General features: G+C 48.9%; 1 long non-coding RNA gene across 1 annotated transcript; it reads right to left on the bottom strand.

The window, feature by feature from the left end:
• Positions 1 to 952: 952 nt before the first annotated feature.
• On the bottom strand, positions 953 to 11,224 carry LOC118932767 (uncharacterized). Its single transcript, XR_008993172.1, has 3 exons — positions 10,671 to 11,224; positions 4,461 to 4,616; positions 953 to 3,696 (listed from the first exon to the last, which is right to left on the bottom strand). It is a non-coding gene; the product is annotated as an uncharacterized LOC118932767 (long non-coding RNA).
• Between the last annotated feature and the right edge of the window lie 10,650 nt (positions 11,225 to 21,874).

Here is a 21,874-nt window from a genome sequence, read left to right as displayed (position 1 = left end):
TGCACCGACGAGCACAAGATCCCATTCAAACATCCTTGGCCCCCTTCCTCTTTCTCTTCTTCCTCTCCCCGTTCCTTTCCTGACAGTTCAGTCCTAAGGCCGTTAGGTAGGACCCAAACAAGATCAACAGCTTCACAAAGGCCAAGCGTAGGGGCAGTGGTGACCAGATCAGGTGTCACAGCCTGGGAGGGTGAGGGTAGAGTCCACCGAGTGGGGCAGGCAGTTGGCTACCCACAGAGAAGCTGATCAAATAACAGAGATGTAGATGTTGATTTTGAACATAGATAAACATAGGAAAAAAATTACCAGCGTGAGTTTATACATGTGTGTATATCTCGGTCGCTCTGCAGAGATAGATACAAAGAGATGAAGATTGAGATAGAGATATATGTCAAAAGATAGAGAAGTTACGTAGAAAGAGCACCCATTGGCTAAATCTGGGACAATTTTAGCTTCAAAATGAATAGTGCTAGTAATGTATGACCTACCAAATAAACTAGGAAACCAAGTGTCCAAACTGATGGACATCAACAAACAAAATAACTGGTAGTTTGAAGAGGAAAAGAACATTTACATGGATCAAAGTATCTTCCCACAAAGGCCTTACTACCCAGAAAGGGGACAGTATAACTTTACACTAGAGAAAGTTGGAAGACATCACCTTAATCAAGTGACAGGGTCAAAGTGGACATCAACAGCCCTGGGACAAGTGCAGCTCATGGGCCCATCTGTTAAAATGCGGCAAAAAGATAGCATCATTTTGATATCCCTCCCAACAGGGCACAGCCTGGGTCTAATCACAAATATTTATCAGAACAAACTCAAACTAAGAGACATTCTACAAAACAACTTCCTCATAATCTTCAAAAACACACTGAGGTCACGAATGTCCGTGAAAGACTGAAAAATTATCTGGACTCGAGAACAGAGAAGCAAATGCTGAACTGGGTCCTTCGGCTCTTAAGGGTGTTATTAGGACAATGGACAAAAGTCTAATGGGACCTGAGGAGCAGCTGGTAGATGTATCAGTGTTCATGTAAGAGAATGTTCCAGTCTGTCGAAAGCACACACTAAAATATTAAGGGAAAATAAGCCTTTCTACTGTCCTTTCAACTTTACTGTACATCTGAGACTATTTCAAAATTTTAAAAAATCAGTTTTAAAAAAAATATCCATAACATTCACCATAGAAAAGAAAGTAAGAAAATTTATGGAAGAAATCATTTCATTTATAAGGGCAATTTTAAGAAAAGATGCATATACCTAAAAAAAAAAAAAAGACTTTAGAGTAGAGGGGCACTAGTTACATGAAGAAAACTTTGAGACAAATGACACTAAATGACACAAAAGAAGGCTTATTTTCACTATATGCCTTCTGCATCTTTTGGATTTTGTTTTATTACATTTACCAATTACATTTTATTTTTTATTCAAGAAGAAATGGATAAAATTACAACAAAGATAATTTATTGAAGAAAAATCATCACAGCATAAATCGACCCCATGAAAAAAATCTTCAGTGGGTCTTAACCCTCTTTTAAATAAAGAAAAAAGGTGTCGAGAAACGGGCTCTGGTTGTTAAATCTGACATGCTTAAACGTGAGGAATCACTCTCACAGCCTAATGAGCACATCAAGACAGAAGTTTGAGGTCATCTGTGATTCAAGTCAACCAAGCCTGGGAGAAATGGGTCACTCCCTTCTGGAAACCTCCGTGACCCTGTGGATGACTTCCATGAAGCAGCTTGCTTAATGGCTCATGTAACATATTCTATCTTCCTATAAAAATAGAAAACTCCATTGCAAGTCTCCGCTTTGTACATAATAAACATGTGATCGTCAAATTTTCAATTTCTTTCTTTCTGTTTTGATCCAAACACAGACCAGAGTTGCAATGGGGCCTCACCAATTAAGAACCAAGTTGTACATACATATTTCACTGAAGATGGGAGGAAAGGATGGGCAATGCCCTTCTGTAATTTACTGCCTCTAAGAATTGGGAAGTTAAAATGACCAGACCTGGATAGTGAAAACCACAGCTGAAACAGACATTTCCAAAGGTAATTCGGTATTAATTTTTGCAAGTCAGCGTGTAGGCAGCCACTAAACTTTTATTTACTTATATCAGTATTTTACTTCTTTACCTGTCAAACCTAGGCTAGTCAGATGGCACATCTGACAGAGAGAAGTAAAGAATCCTGTGTGCCCACTGCACTGACTCCAACCTGACTTCAAACATTTTCAAGTATAAAATAACAAGCAATGCCTGACAAAGCAGCCATAGGGCATAAATGAGGGGCCAGCAGTCTAGCCGCCAGGGGCAGGAGGGCTGAGAAGGAAAGGCCCCAATCTGCAAGAAAGGAAACCTAACGGGGATCTCACTTAAAAAAAATAAACAGAGAAGGAGGTCTCTGCAAGGACAGAAATATTGAGAATTAGGCCCGGAAGTTTCCCCAAGACCATAAAAATGATTTTAGAGAGTGTCTGGAAGGTGGAGCAAATTCTGTCCCACTCCCTGGCTGGAACCCCAGGAAGCAAGGACCCATTCCTGGGGGGACTGCCACCCCACAGACAGGCAGGGACATGCCTTCTTCCTCCTGGCAGGATCCAGGCTCTCTGCCCCCCATGTGGACCTTCTGGTCTGCCTTCCTGTTTCCTCTCCCCCCACCCCTTGCCCCGGTGGGGACCCCAGCTGAGGTGTGCCCCAGTCTCTCCATCTGTTGAACACACACTCCCACTCTGCTCATCACTGGAAGGATGAATGGAATGAAAACCTAACCATGCACTCAGTTTACTTCAGTCTTGCTGGGCACCAAGGCTCACAGTGAAGCACTAGACGCACCATCCCAGAGATCCCGGAAATGGCTCAGAGAGGGGCCAGCTGCCGGCAGAACAGCCACGTCCATGCCGCCCTGTCATGCAGGCAGCAACAGCCGGTTACAGCCCTCTGAGGCAATCTTAATCCAAAGACACGTGCTTTAATTTACTTAAATAAGCAAATTCGTTTGAATTATTTATTCTTTTTCACCAGGAGGCCATAACAACTCTGGGATTGCCGGCTAACCATTGTCACCAACATATCTGTAAAAGATGATCTAGACAAGGGATTTTATTGCATTCTAATTCACAATAAGAAATGCATTTTCCAATAGGACCAAATATGCACACACATAAGTCACTGAATAATGCCTGCCTGCCCTGCTGGACTCTTCTGACATGCTCTCTCCTGCCCCCCTTCTCCCCTCCCTGTTCTCTCCCCTGATCCTCTCCCTTCCTTCTCTCCCATTCTATTCCATTTGTAGAAATAGGGTTAGGACTCACTAAGAATGGATTTCATGACTCACAAATATTGCCACCCACAATTTGAGAGACACTGATTGAGACCATTCCATAATGTTATGGAATTGAGGTGTCTACTTAGATTCCTACGAAATGTTTGTGTTTGAAAGATATGAGACAGGTTCATTGAAGACAGCTGAAGTTGACTAAGGGATGTACCACATTAACAAAAGCTTAAAAGCATTTAAAATACATTCTGAGGAGACATCCAACAGTTCTTGGCCAGCCTAGATTGCATGTGGGGCACCGAGGTCCAGCTGGGAAGACACAGGCAGAGGAGCCACATCAGGACCAGCAGGTGGAGAAGGGTGGGTGAGGACAGAACTTCTGCAGGAATATCCGAGAAAATGTGCCTGACCTGCAGTTTATAGAGACAGTTACATAGTTTTCTATGAAAGGCTTTTTTTACCTTCCTCACTGTTCATCCTCTTAATATCTGGTCAACTTCTTCCTTCAGTAACATGATGGAATTTCTTAACAAAGCTTGAGCACTTTTGCTTATAAATTATCCACCCTATAAACCAGCCATTGAAGCAAACAAGTATTCTCCTTATATTTTCTATCATCTACAAAACACCCCTTGAATCGTTGTGTTAAATTATTAAACAATCCTTATCTAATGCTGCAGAAGTTTATGGTGGTTCTAAGTGGCTTTCCCACACCGAAGCCTCTTGCTGGTAATTTGTGCAGGGCTTATCAGTGCAAATATGTGTGTTTTTCTTCCTTCTTATCTTTCCTCCTCTTTCATGCATACATTTTTAACAAGTGATAAATTATTACTCTAATGACTGCAGGAATGTGCCTGAAATGAGCACCTCTTCTTTTGAGTCTTTCAGGCCACTGTGAGAAAGGGGGATCTAAACCCTACAGAAATGATCCCCATGCCACACCGGATGTGCTGTGCCTGAGACACCACCCAGAGCTCTGGACCCAGAGAGAGGCCCCTCCCCCTGGTGGGCATGGCCACGGCTTCATGGAGGAGGTAGAAATTCAGGAGGGCCTCCCGGCATGCTTAAGGTTCCACAAAGAGAGAGTGAGTGGAGAATTGGAGTTTGCAGAATAGGAAACTTCATAAACACCCATAAAAAGTTAGGTATCAATTTAGTTGAATGGCGGGGTTACCTGCAAGGGAGGAGGGGAGGTGAACACAGGATATTAAGGCTCTGTCTGACTTGACTTCTGTTTTTAGTGGACAACATGGTAGCACATCCCTTGTTTCACTGATGTCTCCTTTAGAACCACAGCGCAGCAGACCTTCACGCCAAAGGGGTGTCTATTCTTAATTTTACCAGAGAATAAAAGAAACATCGGTGATTTCCTAACAGGAGAAGAGGCAGTAATGGGGCTGCCTAACAAACTATTCTTCCCCATATGGCTTGGGCATTCATGACAAAGTTGAAGGAAACGCCTACACTGTATGAGCTATTGTCACTAATAATACATGTCAGTTACTTTTATCAGTTAAGATAGAAGGCGTGCCTTGTGCATCACCACTTAGTTTGGAGTCCACTTATGGTTTATGCATCTCTTAATTCAGTCACAGTCGGGGTCTTAGGAGTTGACTGTTCAGGCCTAATTCAGCCTCGTGCCACTGAGGCCCGGGGAAACCAGCAACGTGGGAGCCTTCTGTCTTCTGGGTGCACAGGGGTCCTTTCTCAGCCAGTGTCAGGACTAACTCCTTGATTCCACTCTGCATTCCAGTTCTGCTCCTTCCCCAGACCCCCTCTCCTCCAAAGTCAGTGTGCTGCCCTGTGATAGCTCTTCAAGTGGGAGCCAGGAAACTAACATGGGAACTAAAAAATAACTGAACTAGAAAATCTACCATCAAGGTTCTGCAGAAAGTGTGCCTGTGAGATTATTTTCTTTAACATCAATTTCTTCTTCCAGGGTTCTTGCCCAGTCTTTTATATTAATGATCATAAGTTGTTCTTTAAGAGATTTTTTTCATAATAACAAAAAAACAACCTGATTGATAATTTAAAAAAAAAACAATCTATTAGGAAAAAAATCATTCCAACTAGTTTTAGGGGATCATGTAGATGTAGGTCAATTAACAGACTAGATGTTTACCTTTAATTAGTTTTGGAGGCCTAGAATTGATACTACTCCCCACTTTCAGATGTTCCCAATGACCTGATAATAGCATAGGGAAGCCATAAAACCCAAATGCACTGAAATGTCAAAGAGGCACACAGTTACAGGAAACCACGTGCTTACTCTAGTCACTGGCTCACTGAATGAAGGAATAACTATCCGTGGGCAGCTCACTGAGGCTCAAGAAACCTGAGGAATGTAAAGCATGGGTAGGTCACAGGTCTTGTCAGACCTCCCCTAGATTCCCCCAACCTGGGGAGACTTTCTATTAGGTGGCTTTAAAGTCTATATTGGCAGGAATCCAGAAAACCAGGCTGGATAGACTCTTAGCCAACTTCATCAAAAATAGAAGCTAGTTATTTTTAGAACACTCATGAGATTCATTGAATATAATAATAAATAATTGACGTCATTCTACATCCAAATATCATCTTAACAGAAATGAACCTGGAAGACAAAACGATATGGAGCAGTTAGGGCGAGGGCAGGGAAGGGGAGAGGGATTCGGGTTTGGAGGGACCTGCGGGCTGAGAGAACAGCTCTCTAACTGTAGCATGACTGGGAAAATAGGGTTTGAAAGCTCTATGTCACTGTAGAGTAACTATGGATTATCTTGTGATTAAACCAAAGTTTCTAAGTAAATAACTTCTTGAACAATGACTAATATGAAGAGACTGTGAAGAGGATGAAAAAAATTGAAGTTCCATCTCCTGATAGATCAATAAGTATAATTACTCAGTGTCTCACCAGAGATTCTTCCTTACAGTCTTCAAAGCCTCATGGTCTCACACCTAATGAACATTTAACACACGCCTACATCTACATTCACAGCAATGAAGAAGAGCAGAAGCAAAACACAATGGAAACTGGCTGCCACTGTCCATTTATACACCAGTATTTCTCTAAGTTGTAGAGATAACATCTTTGTAAGTTTAACATTTTACGCAAATATCTTCTATCACTATAGTCTGAACACATGTTGGATGTCGAGGCAGCTGGGGCCCACAAGAGGACCATATTCTGGCCATGATTTTACAGTCACATGCAGGCGCACACACACGCATGCACATGTCAAATGACTTCAATGTGTGTCCAAAGAAAAGTTCAGCCAAAGCTAGGACAGTGCACTTAGCTTTGCCCTTTACACAGCTGTGAGGATACAATGAAGTTGTCACAGTCGGGGGAAAATCCCCATCCATCCTGCTGTGTCCACACTGACCCATCTATGCTCTTACTTCATCCCCATAAGGAATCTCCTGAAGAGAAGCCAGTAAGGAGACAGGAGCCACTGCCACACAAAACCCAGGAGATATCTGCATAGGACCTGAGGGAATGCCTAGCAGCCCTGACTGGAGGCACTGTGCACTGGCATAGACTGGAGGTGTGGGGGCGTGAAGCGAGCAATGGGTTTTTGCTCTCCTGTTCAAAGTTCCCATCACACGCTCTCCAGGCAGCCTGCATGCGTACTGGCTATTAAAAACTTCAGATCCGGCCAACCTGCTGATGGACCGTCTTAAAATCAGTGACTACCACTGAAACTTAATTTCCAATTGCCTTAATCTAATACATGCTATAATGTACTTTCAGTGGTTTAAATGAACAAACACACAAGGCCTTCCAAGTTGTTGGAACTGAAAAGAAACCCCTTCTGATACTCGAGGTCAGCAAGACTGACACGAACACTCTCCTTGATTCCTCAGTCTGCGTGTTGCCATGTTTGGCTGAGAGACCCAGAGGGAAAATGGCAGCAGCATGGAGCTGGGCCAGCCGGAGGAGGTCCAGCACCTGTACTGTGTGCAAGGCTCTCTTCATGTTTCAGAGCACATGCAGAGCCACCTGCCACTCAAACACCAGTTTCCACGTGGCCTCCCATCTCCAACTGCCGAAGTGCACACAGCCATACATTCTCCCTACATGTGGAATGTGTTTCCACCACTCTGGGCATGTGCCATGGCGACCATTTCCCAAAGAAATACATTCCCAGTAATACTGTAGTTGAGTGTTCACACCCTTAATGGTTTCTACAGTTACATATTCAAATGCAATTATCATGCAGCATTTTTATTTGCCAAATACAAAGGATACAGAGACATCATTAGACATGTTTAAGCTTTATAACAAAATCAATTTGTACAAGAAGTCATTTCAAAATGAATAATATGGACATAGGTACTTACTGTTGCCCATTCTGACTTGCAAAATATTCTTGACTGGGCTCTATCACACTAGGGAATGTGGGAATGATTTTCAGCTGTTAATACAATACCTCCAGAACATAGCTTTTAAAATCCTAATACCACACCTTTCCACAAAATGGATGAGAAATATTTGTTAAAAAACAACTATTATTTCTTTTATAACTGGCAGCCATCCATTCATTAATTATTCAAATGGAATAAAATGTATGCAGGTTGTTAATTATGTGTCACTGAGATCACTTCCCACAGACTTCAGTAGTTGCTTAACCAATGAGCCCTTGTACGTTCCCCCGAGGTGACCCTCTGGCAGATCGGAACCCAGTGTTGCCTGTAGAGCTGATGAATCGTCAGACACGGGTGGGACCAAATACCTCTCCCAAGATAGAAATATACCAACCATTCACATAAAGTCATTTGCAACATTTGAATTTCTTACCACAATGCCTTTCTTTTTTTCCCAGTAAAATTAACTTTAGAAATGCACTGACTTTTGTTCTAAGACCATCACGGAGCAAAGAAACTCAAAACATGGGCAGGCACTAAAATGTTACCTTCTCTGAGGTAAGCGGGCAGCATCACCTTCACCTATTTCTATTAAACCCCAAATGCACAGTCCAGGGATAGGCAAAACCAGATCTCTGCTTCAACACAAGCGTAAGCCATGCAGAAGGTTCCCAGGGGACAGAGGGAGTCAGGCTCTGTGTGCAGGAAGGACGTCGGTGACTTCATGTTTCTCATGACGTCATGGAGGGAGAGCCATGGACCCCACCTCAGAGACGCCCGCCCAAGCCCTCTGCTGCTCTGCTGGGACCTGCGCCGGCCACTAGCCCAGACCCCAGGGCTCCGTTCGGGAAGGGGGCAATCACACAGAACCTCTCCCCCGTTGCCTGGGCACAGGCCATTCCTCCAGTCCCCTTCCCTTCCTTTGCACAGCCAAACCAATAGCAAAACATTTGCATCTGGTTAATTTTTCCTTTATATTTTAAGTATTGCCCAGAAAAAGCTTGACTGGCTCACTTGGGCCTAGTATTAACCAAATCCAGAGTGCTTTAAGGGAAACAAGAGGTGTCTGTTCGGGTTTCTTTTACATGAAAATCAGATACCCAAGTATTACTTTTGTTCCCATAGGAAATTTCCCATCTCTGTGCTTTTCCTTGGTGTAATACTAGTCAGAGGAGCGCTCAGCTGCAGCAGCCCGGGTCCCTCCTGGAGCTCTCAGCCCATCTCTGCCTCTGCCTTGGGCCTCACCTCCAGCTCCAGGAGGAGGCCAGGGCCTGCCTGCACTGGGGCAGGATTCGCCATGGCACAACCCTAAGCATGCCTGCACTGGGGCAGCACGGCTGCAGGCGACACCCCTCCCTGCTGGCCCTCCCTGGCCTCCCGGACATAATAGGTGTCCTGCACACAACGTCAGCCCAGCTAGGCACTCAGGACAGGCTGTCACACCAAGGCACCTCACAGCACGGCCGGCAGAGGACAGAGACCTTCAGCAAGCCCCAGTCCACACCTCCCGGCATCTTCCTGCCCCCTCTCCCACCCCGCCCTCTCCTTCTCCCCAGATGGCTTCAAGTTCACCCAGTTTGGGTCTCCAGCCTCGGCATAATTCAGCTCATTCCCACCCCACCCCCAGTTTCCTGCAGACACATGTAAGACCCCATCTGTGGGGAAAAAAGTCTACTCAAGTTGCCTGGACATAGAGAGCTATGACGAAGCCTGGCCGAGATTCCTGCAGAGGATGTCCACCCCACAATGCCTCCCTGCCGGGCCCTGCCCTCCCTGCCTCCCCTCCTACCTGGCTCGCTGCCGCCGCAGCCCCCCGACCAGGCAGCAGGTCCCCCCTCGGGGAGAGGGGGCTCTCCTCCACCTCCTCCACCCTCGAGGGCTTTGCGTTTCTTGGACATCTCGGTCCGGGGCTGGGGCTTTAGGGGTTTCTTTCCCCACCCCCGGCCCTCCCCCCTCTGCAAGGAGAGGGAAGGTGGGGTTAGGTGGAGGGGGGAGAGAAAGGGACCAAGGAGGCGGGGAGGAGGGACCCAGCAGGGAGATGGAGAGGGATTGCAGCCCGAGGAGGGAAGGCACTTTGGAGAGCAGGGGGCAGGCGGAGGAGGCCAGCGCCGAGAGCCCGCATCAGTTCATCTGGGCAGCCCCACGTCTGGGGGGCTGCTTGCCCCCTCCCCTTTTTCTTTCCACTAGAAGGGTGGGCTGAGAGGAGAGGAGAGAGCAAACACAGGAGCGCAGAGGCTTCTTAGCCCCTCGACTGACTGATCTCTGTCTAATTTGGGGAGGGGTGCTGTGTGTTAGGACTCCTGCCCCCTCAGTGCAGGAAGGAGTGGCTCGTGGGAGGGGGAGCAGTGTTTGTGATGTTTGGTGGGGAGTGTTTTCAATGGATTTCAGGAGAAATTGGATGGAATGAAGAAAATAACATCCTGCAGGATGCAATAGTGATGCCCTCAGGTGCTAGGGACACAGCCCCCTCCTCCCCAAGACTGCACGAGTTTTTGCAGCAGGGGCTGGGGAGGTGCGGGCTACAGAGGAGAGCCGCAGGGGAGGGGAGGGATGGAAGGAGGAGGAGGGGGGCCTTGTCCCCATTCAGAACTAAGGAGGGGAACCGGGGAAGGAGGGGCAAGAAGGTGCCGAGCACGCCAGCAGCCTCTCCTGGCTGCTTCCCGAGCGCCTGCCGGCCCGGCATCCCCGAGCTACAGGGCAGCCTTGGAGGGGACCTGGCGCTGGGCAAGCCCCTGAGCACGGGGGCCAGAGCCAGTCCCCCAGGCCCTGGCTGCCGTCCTCTCTCACCTAATGGGCAACCCCTGAGTCTTCCAGCCCTGAACACTCAGGTTTCTTCCCCCTCTCACCCGTAACCCCTCCTCCAAAACAGTCGTGTCCCCACACACCACCCACACTCACCCCACAACACACATTTTCTTATTGCCATAAAGGGTGGTGGGAAATGATGGGAAGTATTTTTTTTTAACGAGGAAGAAGGTTGTAATTAAGTTTTCTGGATTCTCAAGGGTTAAGTAATAGGTAAAAACTATCAACTTACCGCCAAAGTATGCCGAAGCGACTATCTGCCTTCTGCTTCATGATAAGTTCATACATTTAAAAAAGAGAAAGAAGGTAAAAAAAAGAAAAAAGAAAAAAAGAAGGCCACCGGCCAGGCGCAGGGCGGGTCCAGGGCTCCACTGAGAACTGCGCAAAGCAAGTTGCCAAGCGAGGCCGGGCCCAAGTTGGGGTCCCCCAGGCCCGCCGGCGGCGCCCCGGGCGACAGCTCACTTCCACGGCTGCGGGCGCTCCAGGCTTCACGCCCATCTTCCCGGACGGGGGCAGGCAGGTCTAAACCGTGCGGGGCACTCTCTTCCCCTCCTTTGCACCCGGGGGTCTGCAGGCAAGTCCGCGGGGCGCGCAAGAAGGTGACGGCGAAGACCGGGCCATTTCCGCCCCCCCTGCGGTCGCCCCACCCTGGGACCCCACACCCCCTGGGGCCCAGAGCGCGGGGCGCGCGGGAGCGTGCGCGCCCCGGGCGTTGGGGTGCATGTGCTCTCAGGAGCCACTCTCCCGGCTGCCTGGAAGTTGGAGAGTTTTCCTTTAAGCCGGCGCTGCCTCTCGGACACCCCCCGCGTCCAACAGGAGGCGATGACGTCCGTAGCCTCGTTGCCAGACGGTCCCCAGGCTGCCGCTGCCGTTCATTGACAGGAGCGGCGCTCCGACGTCAGCAGCCGGACCTTTGGCGAGGCTGCTCCCGCGGAGACGGCTGCCACCCCCGCACCTGCCAGCCAGGGGGTGGGGGCCGCGTGGGGGGGTGAAATCAAAGCCGCCGCTGGGGGGGGCTCCCGCCTGCTCTGCGCCGGAGCTCCGACTGCAGCCAAGCTCGCTCGTCCCCTCGCCCTCCCCCGCAGCGCGCCCCCACCCCGCCCCTGTCCCCTGTCCCTGGGTGTCGGGCTCACTGGGCCCCAGGGAGGCGGGGAGGGGGCGGGGAAGGCGGGAGTGGAAACAGACGCTGCTTCTCTCCTTCCCATTCACAGATTCGGTGGGAGTCTCTGGGCCTCCGCTAGGCTCAGGAGGCACAGTGAATGAATGGATGCCCGCGCGCGGGGACAGCCAGATCCGCAGGGATGTCGCCGCGCGGGGGCCGCTCTTCCCACCCGCGGACGCTCGCCCTCGCCTCCATGCGGGTGGGGGGACCTCAAAGACCACCACCCTTAGAAGACCTCTCCTGCCCCTCCAAGCCCCGGGTCTTTCTGCCCACACCCGCTAGAAAGCAAAACGCAGAACAGAGCCTCGCTCAGCCCCTGCACGATGGAGAGCGGGGTGGGGACTGGCCCAGGGCCTGTCCACAGTCCAGAAGGTAGCAAGAGACAGGGGATCGGCCACGTGGCGCAGGGCAGCGTCTGGGGCCCAGGAGGTCGCCTCCCTCTGCGCACCGCTGGCAGCTCAAGCCCGCGTTCCTTCCGCTCCCGAGCCCCCAGGGGTGCGTGGCGCCTGGGAGAAGGTGCGGGGTGGGGGCTGTTGGGGACCGCAAGGTGGGTTCCCCACACGGGTCCACCTGAACAGGAACTCGTGCGCTCGCGCCCCCGACAGGACGGGCCGAGCCCCCACATCTCGCCCAGGACCGCGAAGTGCAGTAGCTTCTTAAAAGCACCCAAAGGCTTCCAGGGGACATGAGGCACAAATGTGGCTGAACTGACCCTGAGCGCCTTTCCTGCCTGAGAGCTGGGCCTGGTGACAGCAGATTCCCAGGAGTGGGGTGCAGAACGCAGAGCCCTTGAGAGCAGTCTTTGGCTCAGCCTGTCAGAGAAGCGGATGAGGCTGCCCAGCGGGGGCCTCCCCACCCCAGTGCCCCTGCTGCCTCAGAGGCTGCTCTCTCTTGAGCGGGCACCCCAGCCCCTCCTGCTGCTGGAGGAAACGCCTTCACAGCACCCTGAGACCTCACCTCCTAGATCGTCCACTGGGCCCTTCCCACATGCACGCCATGCTGTCATCCTCCTATCAACCATCCTTGACCCCGTCTTCTCCCTCCCCAGCCAGTCTCTCCTGCCCTGGCCACAGACGCAGGCCTCTGGGCTTTCTCCTCTCAGCGGCTCTCGAACCTACTTCAGCAAGACTGTCTTAAGACTTCTCAGCCCCTCAGCGAACCCCTGGCTGACCAGGCCACTAGCCCACCCACTGGGCCATCCAAGGGCCAGCCCAGGGTGCTCATCTGTCCTGACTTGCCGGCTGCCTTGGGCAGATGTCAGGGTTCCTCCTCCTGCAAACACGTCCTTCATGTCACTGTCAAGCCTCCTCCCCTCCAGGTTTTAATTCTACCCTTCTAGCCATTCTCTCAAGTCACATTTGTTGAATCCACCGCTGCCCAGCTCCCAGGCATTGGTAGGCCCAAGGCAGAGCGCACAGCCCTTCTCTCTGCCCCGCGCCACTCCCTCTCTGCCCCAGTGGTCCCAGTCTCCTGGTCCCAGGCTTCTCAGAACATTGAAGATGCCTGCATGTGTACATTTACCCCAGACCTCTCCCCTGAGCGCCAGACTCCCCCACTTAGCTCGCCCCCACGGGGGCTGGAAGGCGTGGGACAGGCTCCACACTCTCCCTGGGCTCTCCACCTCACCTCACCGCACCTGCTCTTCCCAAGGTTTCCCTGCCTCATTAAATGAGCACTTCTTCTTTTTGCTGCAAATGGGAAAAAGTGTTGCCTCCTCTTTTCTTCACACCTGATGTTCCATCTGCCAACCAGTTCTGTCCCCTCCCTCTGTAACATGCTCAGGCTCCCGAGCCTCCCCCTCGCCCTGTGACACACCTCAGACCACTGCCTGGCACCCAGGGCTGGGTCAAAGGCACCTTCATGTCACTTCTCTGCCAAATACCTTCCTGTGGCCTCTCAGTGACCCCTTAAGACCCCTCTCAGTCTTAAGAGTGACCTACATGCGAGTCCTTTCCCCTATCTGGTCTCATCCCTCTTCTTCCCCTGCTCCCGGGTCCAGAGCCCCAACATGCCTCCCTGGAAGACACTCAGAGCTCCGCACTTGCCGACCCCTCCCGAGCTCTTTTGCTGAGTCCCACAGGGTCTGTTATCTTCCTCCTCATCTGGGGCCGCCTAGGAGAAGCTCCCAGTGGCCACCAAGTCGACAGCTTCCCCCCTGCTGCCCGCCCCACCCTCCTTGCCCGACATACAGCTTACAGGGTGGCCTGTTTATTCCATCTCCCACTAAAACGGCAGCTGCGTGATGACAGGGATTTTGCCTTTACAAATAACTGCACAAAAGCTAGGCTTAGCCTTGCCGAAGCCCTCCACCTCACCACACCTTCAGGAGATGCTTTATTCATTTGGTGGCAAACAGAAGAAGGGGAGCTCAGAGGCTGGCAGGGCATTTCTCTGCCCCAGTGATCCCCCAAATAAAATATCCATATAAGAGTAGGTGAGCCCCTGCCCAGGACCATGGTTGGATCTCGGCGTGAACCTCAAGGAACTCCAGGTCCCTCCCCGCCTACCTTCTCCCTCCATCTCTTCTGCCTCGCCTCCTTTCTTTCTCCCTGCTGGTCATTCCTCTCCTGCCCCAGCCGCCAGCCTGCCGTGCACACCAGGGGCATGCCTAGCCCTGGGCCATGCTCACAGGTGGAGAGCCTGAGCGGTCCTCAGGGCACCGTGCCCCTATCCTTCAGGCCTGTTGTGTGTTCACAGCCCTCCTCACCCAGCGAGCCAACATCGCAGTTCCTGAAACTTTAGAAAGCCCAACCCAGGAGCCAAACATTTTATCCATTCAAGGACCTCTGAGCTCTGGCATTCCGAAGCCTGGGGTCCTGGGGTGTCCAGGTGGAGCAGGGACACAGAAGAGGCGCCTGCTGAGAGATGCTGCGGAGCCAAGGAGGAGACGTGGGCAGGGACCTTGGGGCGGTTCACGCCGAGCCCCTCTTGCAGGCTTGGGGCACCTCTGCAGGGGAGGCCAGCATGCCAGGCCCAGGGGCAGGAGGAGGGATGGCTTGGAACACCAGGGAACAAAGGGCGGGAGGGCGTCTGGCCACACTCCAAGACTACATCCTGCAGGCCTCGAAGGGTTTTCAGAAAGAAATGAAATATTGTCCTACGTATTTTAGAAAGAACATTGGCCAGAGGATCAGGGGAGGTGAGATAAGGAGCAGAGGGAGCAGCTAAGCGAGGCTGCTACTCAGCACAGAGCAGGAGGAGGGAGGCTGGCCAGGGCTGCGGGAGTCGAGGACATGGACATAGTCCCAGGATCCATATGCAGTTGCCTGTCTTCTGAAGTAAGGTTGGAAAATAAGGTAGACTTTGCTGAGGATCACAGGGTAATTAATGCCAAGAAAGCAGATAGCTGTTTCCACTTTGCTGGTATAAATATGTGTGCCTCACACATCTGGTAACACCTAGATGCTGCCTACATAGCCTGAGCAGGTCAGGGTCAGAGGAGCTCAGACGAACACTCACAGGAGCCTGATATGTGAGCCAGGAAGACCTTATTTCATTTCCAGTGGGGGACAATTCTTCATGGGACTGGGCTTTTCTCCCTCTCTGCTGGCCAGTCCTTTCCCATACTAAGATAATGAAAAAATCAAATTGTAGGACATTTTATAGGCTTAAAGGCGGTTTCATCTAAACTCTGGGAAGGGGTAACAAACCAGGGGTGTGAGTGAGCAGAGGTCCCGCGGTCTCCGAGGGGCTTCCCTGCTTCTGCAGGCAGGATGTCCACCGTGAAGGCATGAGGCCCACTTTGACCTGGCCTCCCCTTTGCTGGCCCCTTGCTTCCCTGCCCAGGCAAATGACCTCCTGAGGCCGAAAGGAGCACATGAAGAGTAAAAAGCTCTCGGGGGACCTTGGGACTTTTCTGACACCTGGCAGCACCGGGAGTTAGTGGGAGGGCTGTGTTCACTGCCAGGCCTTTCCATTTCCCCTTTTCTCGGAAGAGGGCTTCCAGGTTCTCCTCATTCAGAGAAGTAAGATCTTTGGACAGTGGGGTGTAAATTCTGACCACTTCCAAGGAGAGGTGGGAAAAGCCAGCAAAATCCAAGTAGCCTGCCTGGATGAAGTGGCCCACTTAGCAGACACCTCGTTAGAAAGTCTGCTGTCGTCATCCTTGCACATCCAGGCTTTGTGTTAAACCACTGAGCACAATCATTTCTTGGCCTAAAAGAATTTCTAAGTTGTGGGAGATGATCTGCAAATGGCTATTGGAGCCATGGAAAGTCTGAAAGTAGCTTATTTAATGTTGGTTAAATCTGAAAATAAAGATTCAGAGTCCTCTGATTTGTTGAGCTGGAAGGAACATTCTGAAGAAACGACCCCTAAACCCAAAATTCCATGTTACAAATGAGGCAAAGGAGGCAAGCCATGTAGCACGGCATCCAGTAGCAAGGCTTTGGAGGAGGCTTTTCCTTAGGAGGAAGAACCTTATAGATGTGCAATATGTTTAGGTTTTTAAACTGTTATCATATAGATGCAGAAATGTTAGGGACATCATACTGTTCCTCTTCTTCCTTAAGTGTAGCAGGCTTAGTTCTCCTGAGTATTTCATCCATTCAGATTTCATCACTCACATTTTTTTTTTAGATTTTTCTTTGAGTATAATTTCAAATTTATAGAAAAGGTGCGAGAATAGAAACAAGTACAAATAATGGCCATACACCCATTACCCAGATTCCTCTCTGGCTAACTTTCTACCCCCATCTGCTCTGTCACTTGCGTGTGCTCTGTTTTTTTAATCAGTTGTGAGTGAGTTATATACCTCTTGGTCCTTTACCACCAACATGCTTCAGTGTGTATTTACCAAGAATAACATCTTTTTCTTTGTATAAACACAACACTGTTGTCAATGTCAACAAATCAGCATGACTGGCACAGTCCCTTTATTGAACCTCCATCCATATTCCCCCCATCAATCCAATGTCTTTTAGAACATCTATCCTCACACCCCAAGAACAGAACCCAGTCTGGGGTCACAGATTGCATTTAATTGCCATATTTCTTAGATTCCTTCCATCCAGAACATTTCCAGCAACTTTCTTTACCTTTCATGACACAGTGATTTTGGAAGAACATAGACACCCCCCTTCCTCTATTTTTAAAAAATCTCTCTCAGGGTGTGTGTCAGATGTTTCCACACGACTAAGGTTCAGGTCATGCACTCTCAGCTGGAATACATGCTGCAGGGAGGGAGGCTGTGCCTTTCGCAGAACATTACGTCAGGAGACTCTGCTGTCCATTTGGATCTCACTGGTCATCTGCATCAGGGTCTTGTCTGATTTCTCAACTGTGTAATTACTCTTTTTGCTTCATTTGCGACCAATAAGTAGTCTGTGGGGAGACACATGCACGTGTGGTGAGCATGCCACTCCTCACTGCAGTCTGGCTGGAATCGGCTTCCACAAAGGTCCTGGCTGAGTCCTTGTGCTTGACGGCTTTGGAACTCACCAGCCCTGGCACAGCCAGGGCCTCTCCCATCCCTCACTTACTGACTTAGGAGTCTATTAATAATATTATGAATAATAAAATAGAAAATACTCATAAATTCACATTTTTAATAGTTTATAATCCATTTCCTATATGTAATTATTTCACTCATACTTAGTGCATTGAAAGGGTCAAGGAGAGCTCCTTGAAGCTGGCTCCTGCATCCTCTACTCAGGCCTCATCATTTTCTGAACTCTTCCTTACTTTCAATACAGCAAGATCTTTTAAGTTCATCTTTTACCACCTTGCTCCAGCCTGGAATCAACCATTTCTCTAAGAAACGCTGTTCCTTGTAGTGGTATTAGAAAACAATTTCTGGGTGCCAGGGTGCTCACTGCTACTGGGTGTCTTTTCTTCTTGGTCCTTGCAGCAGACAGATTGAAGCAATAACTGAACACATGCATGGACACACATGCACACCCCTAGATATATACACATATACACGTATGTAGACAAACATATGTGTGCACATACACATGCACTCAAAATTTTAGGAGGTGGGAGTCCTTCCTGCCTTTCCCCAGGGCATCTAGGTATGTCCCTTTTATCACAGCTCCAAAAACATCAACGTATTTGCCCACAGCTTGACCCTATAATGGGTCTAAAAGTTTCCCGGTGGCTTTGCCCTTACCACTACAAATACAAACTACTAAAGGAAGTCAGGATTTGTCTGTGATTCTTCCCCCAACACCTCTCACCAGATGGCACAAAATCCAGAGGATCTGTAGTCACACACTGTGTTCATGTGATATTCGGATGTGTTTTTTCTTATTTATTTCCCTTCCATTGTCTTTCACTTGAAAGATGACTGGATTCATGTGCTTAGGCACCCTTTCAATTTTAGGGGCTCTTCCACTTCCCGTATTATTGATTAAATTTGATTGTTTCAGTATGTATTTTTGCACATGCTTCTGAAAGTCAAAACTATACTTTCAGATGTGCAAAGAGATGGTCCCTCTCTTCCATAATCCTCCTACTCCCCCTCTCTTTCAGAACCCTTGGAGGAAGTCAATTTCATTGTTTTCAGGTTGATCTTAGTTCCGTTTCCTTTTGTAAAGGTGAATAGTTATGTTTGTTTTCTTATTTTCTGGAGTTTTGTCCTCCACAAAGCTTATACTATATATGATCCTTTGCAGTTTGCTGTTTTTCACCTGATTTCATCTCCTAAAAATCACCCCCCATCAGTCTTGGGGAGTGCATCACTTCGTATCAGATGCAGAGTTGTTTACTGTGTGAATGTGCCACAGTCTGCTCGGCCAGAGCAGACTGCTGGGATAGGCAGGCAATTTCCAGCACTTTAAGATCAAATAGTGCTGCAATACATCCTTCTGTACATTACATCATCATACGATCAGAGGTATAACTTTAGGGTAAATTCCTAGAACTGGGGTTGCTGGGTCACAGGGTAAGTATAAACATAGTTTGACTAGAGATACTTTCAAATTCTTCTTCAAAGGGCTTGTACCAGTTTATAATTCACAATCATTTTCTTTTTAAAAGAAGGATAAGTCAAATTTCTAGAGGGTAAACAGAACTATGTTACTGAAAACACATTTAACATGTCTTCAGAACGTGATTTGGTTCACTGAATGGGAACGGTTAGGGTCTCGGGGCCACTTCATCCTCAGGCAACTTGGGATTGTGATAGACTTAACAGGATATAACATAATGTGCACTTTTATAACCCTTGTCTGCTAAACTGAGCATATAAATATTGAGCCTGCTATCCCTCTGTATTATGTGATAAATATACTGGGAAGAAATCACTCAGAACCAGGCATGGTTTCTGTTCTTAATTCTGTTCTGTTTTTCTCTGTGAATTGGGGAAAGTCATTTGATACTACTAAGATTCTGCTTCCTTAGGGCAAATATTTTCATCCCTATTTTTACAGATGGGGATAAAAATATTAGCCCTAACCACATAATAGTTTGGTTTAAGGATCAGATGTGCGTGTCATTTACAGATGTGGATGAAGAAGTGCTATTTATCTATTCATCTATCCATCTATCAATCTGTCATCTATCTATGTATTAATCTATCTACCTAGCATTAGTCTGTCTATCTGTTGTCTCATATGTCTGCAGTCTTTGAAAAGTCTCCCATCCAAGGTAGTGAGGGGAAGGAACATTTAACTGAAATTTAAGAAACCTGTATTTTTTGTCCATTTTCATCTTCACCACTGTTCACACACTGTTTAATTCCAGAAATGTTATTTCATCTTCCAGGATCTTATCTTCCGTCTTTATACAATGAGAGTTGAACCCCTTCACCAGTAAGATTCTTTTCAGTCCTAAAACAATCTGATTCTTTAGGTAACCTCCATAAGGCTGGCAGTGAGAGCCCCAAAAGGTTTGAGGGAATGCCACACCCCCTCTTTAAAGATCTTCACTTCACTAAGAAATTAGTTCCTTGAAAATGGAACTTTTAACACTGTTCCACCCTGGAGGTGCAGGGCCAGCCAGCTTTGATCCAGGGGGTACTGGGTTTTTTTTCTCCTCTTTCTATAAGATCTGGCATAATTATTTTGAGTTTAGTTGGCTAACAAAAGAAGGCAGTAAAAAAAGAAAAAGATAGAAAGGAGAGGATAGTCTACACATCGACTCCCCCTGTCACTTCTAACACCTAATTCAGGTGACCAAGAAATAAAGGAAATCCCTCACCCGGCAGGAGGGAAGTAAAGAGAGAAGTCAGGAAGGAGAGAGAATGTATCATTATGGCTGACTGATAATTTAAAAACCCATCTTCCTCAAAGTCCTGGAGCCCTGATTCTAAAACAGCAACCTCTTCTGGAATAGGGTTCCCCTGACCGCACTGGCCAGGCCAGGGACCACTGCTCATCCCGTGAGATGGCAAGCAGCCGGCTCCTCTCTTAGAGCTCCCACTGAACGGATTTGGCTCGTTGTCCCTGTGAATTAAGACTAGACCCTGGGTGTCTCTGCCCCCAGGTATCCCTCAGGCTGCCTTCTCCCCGCTGTCCCCACCTCTCCGTCTCCACCGGCTTGGCTGAGGCCCTCATCATTTTCAGCTTAGACTTTATGGAGGTCGCCTAACATCCTCTTCATGCTCCTCCTGCCCCGTGTCAACGTATTTTCGTGAAATGATGTCTGCCAATATCGTGTCCCAGCTTAACATCGCTCTGCTCTCCTGGAAGGACAAAGCCAGCTGCCTCCCGGCCACAGGCAGCCCTGAGATCCGGCTCCTGCTCACGTCTCCAGACTCCCCTCCCCCATGGCCTCCTTGTTCTCTGAAAACACCTGATGTCCCCCAGACAAACCAACTCCTCCAGACCTCCCCACCTTGACCAGTGGCTGCTCTTCGCTCTGCCAGGACCCCCTGCCTGGATGCTTGCCCCAGGCCAAAATCTGCCAGGCAGCTGGTTCCTTCTTCAGTGCTTAGCTCAGGGGCTGCCAACCTTGGGATCCCCCCCAGCTCTGTCCTCCTCCCTGGGATGAGGTGGCATTCCATCCTCTGCATGGCCCCCGCCCCACCTGTGTGGGAGCACCCTTCACTCCAGGGCATGGCTGTGATCAGGGTGTGTGCATCGTAGGAATGCGCTCTGCTAGAAGCAAGGGACCTCTTGTCCTCACGGAACAGCGAGCCTGGAAGTGAGCAACTGCTGCTGGTCAGCAGCTCAGTGATGCCGGAGGCGCCAGCTATCCTGGCCTTTGCCTCACGGGCAAGGTAGCTGCCCAGATCCAACTGCCATTTTGTGTTCAAAGCATGCAAATGAGAGAAAAAACTGATGCCACCTGACATCTGCTTCTTTTACCAGGAAAAACAGAATCTTCCCCAGAGCTTTCAGTGGCTTGCTTGTGCCCCATTGGCCAGGACCGCGCCACAGACCATCGCCAGCCACAGCAGAGGGAAAATGACTGCTTCACCCAGGGCTGGGCACACTGCCCCCAAGACAGACCAACCTGTTAGAAAGGGAGAAGCAGGCAGGACCTAGGAGTTCAGTCAGTGTGTGCCCCACCTCTAGCCCCTAACGCAGCCCCTCGTGTACCCTGCGTGCCACCCATCCTGGCTCACGGATAATCAGGATTGGTCAGATGGGAGTCCAGGGGGTTCTGGTTTCCCCACTTAAAGAGCCTTCTGTTTTAGCACATCATTTTTCAGTGGTTACCAGGCAGGCATTTAATACAGTAGGCATTGTTCTAACATACCGAACATGTTTTAATTTGGTATAAAGTATATTTTATTTTCTCAACTTCAATTGTCTCGGGAGACTTTACTCTTGGTCCCCATTAGTGACTGCAGATGTTGGCCAGTGTGTGAAGAGAAGAACTATCATATACAAAAACATCTTGGTTTTTTAGAATAGTGACTGATAGGCCATAACAAAAGCAGTCCTCACAAATTAGAGACTGAGACTCTTAGAAGAACTGATAGAAAAGTTGGCAAAGAAATAAAAAAATAAAAGGATTGCTGCACTGAGCCAAATGCCAACATAAAATTTTTCTTTTCCTGTATATAACAAAAAAGGTGGCATTTTGTTCCTACCTTAAGTTAAATTGGGAACAAATATGTCTTTTACAATACGTAAGCAGGTACACAAGTGCCCTTGGATGGAGTCAGGGCTGTGTGGGGACATTCATACTCTTTCCTGATCAAGAGCCCTGCTTGCCAGCTCCCCTCCCACTGTCAGCAACAGCTCAACACCACGTTTTCTCACATGAAGAATAAGCTATAATGTCATGGAAAGCTGCGAGGTTGCCTCACTGAGACTGAAGACAGTCTCAACACACCAAGGTTGGAAGTGTTGGAGATTCTCTTGCAAATATGGAATTTTCCATTG

This window comes from Manis pentadactyla, chromosome 12 (assembly GCF_030020395.1).
Source record: "Manis pentadactyla isolate mManPen7 chromosome 12, mManPen7.hap1, whole genome shotgun sequence".
NCBI classification, from domain to species: domain Eukaryota; kingdom Metazoa; phylum Chordata; class Mammalia; order Pholidota; family Manidae; genus Manis; species Manis pentadactyla.
The sequence above is the reverse complement of the archived record's forward strand: the minus strand, read 5'-3'. Positions and strand labels throughout refer to the sequence as shown.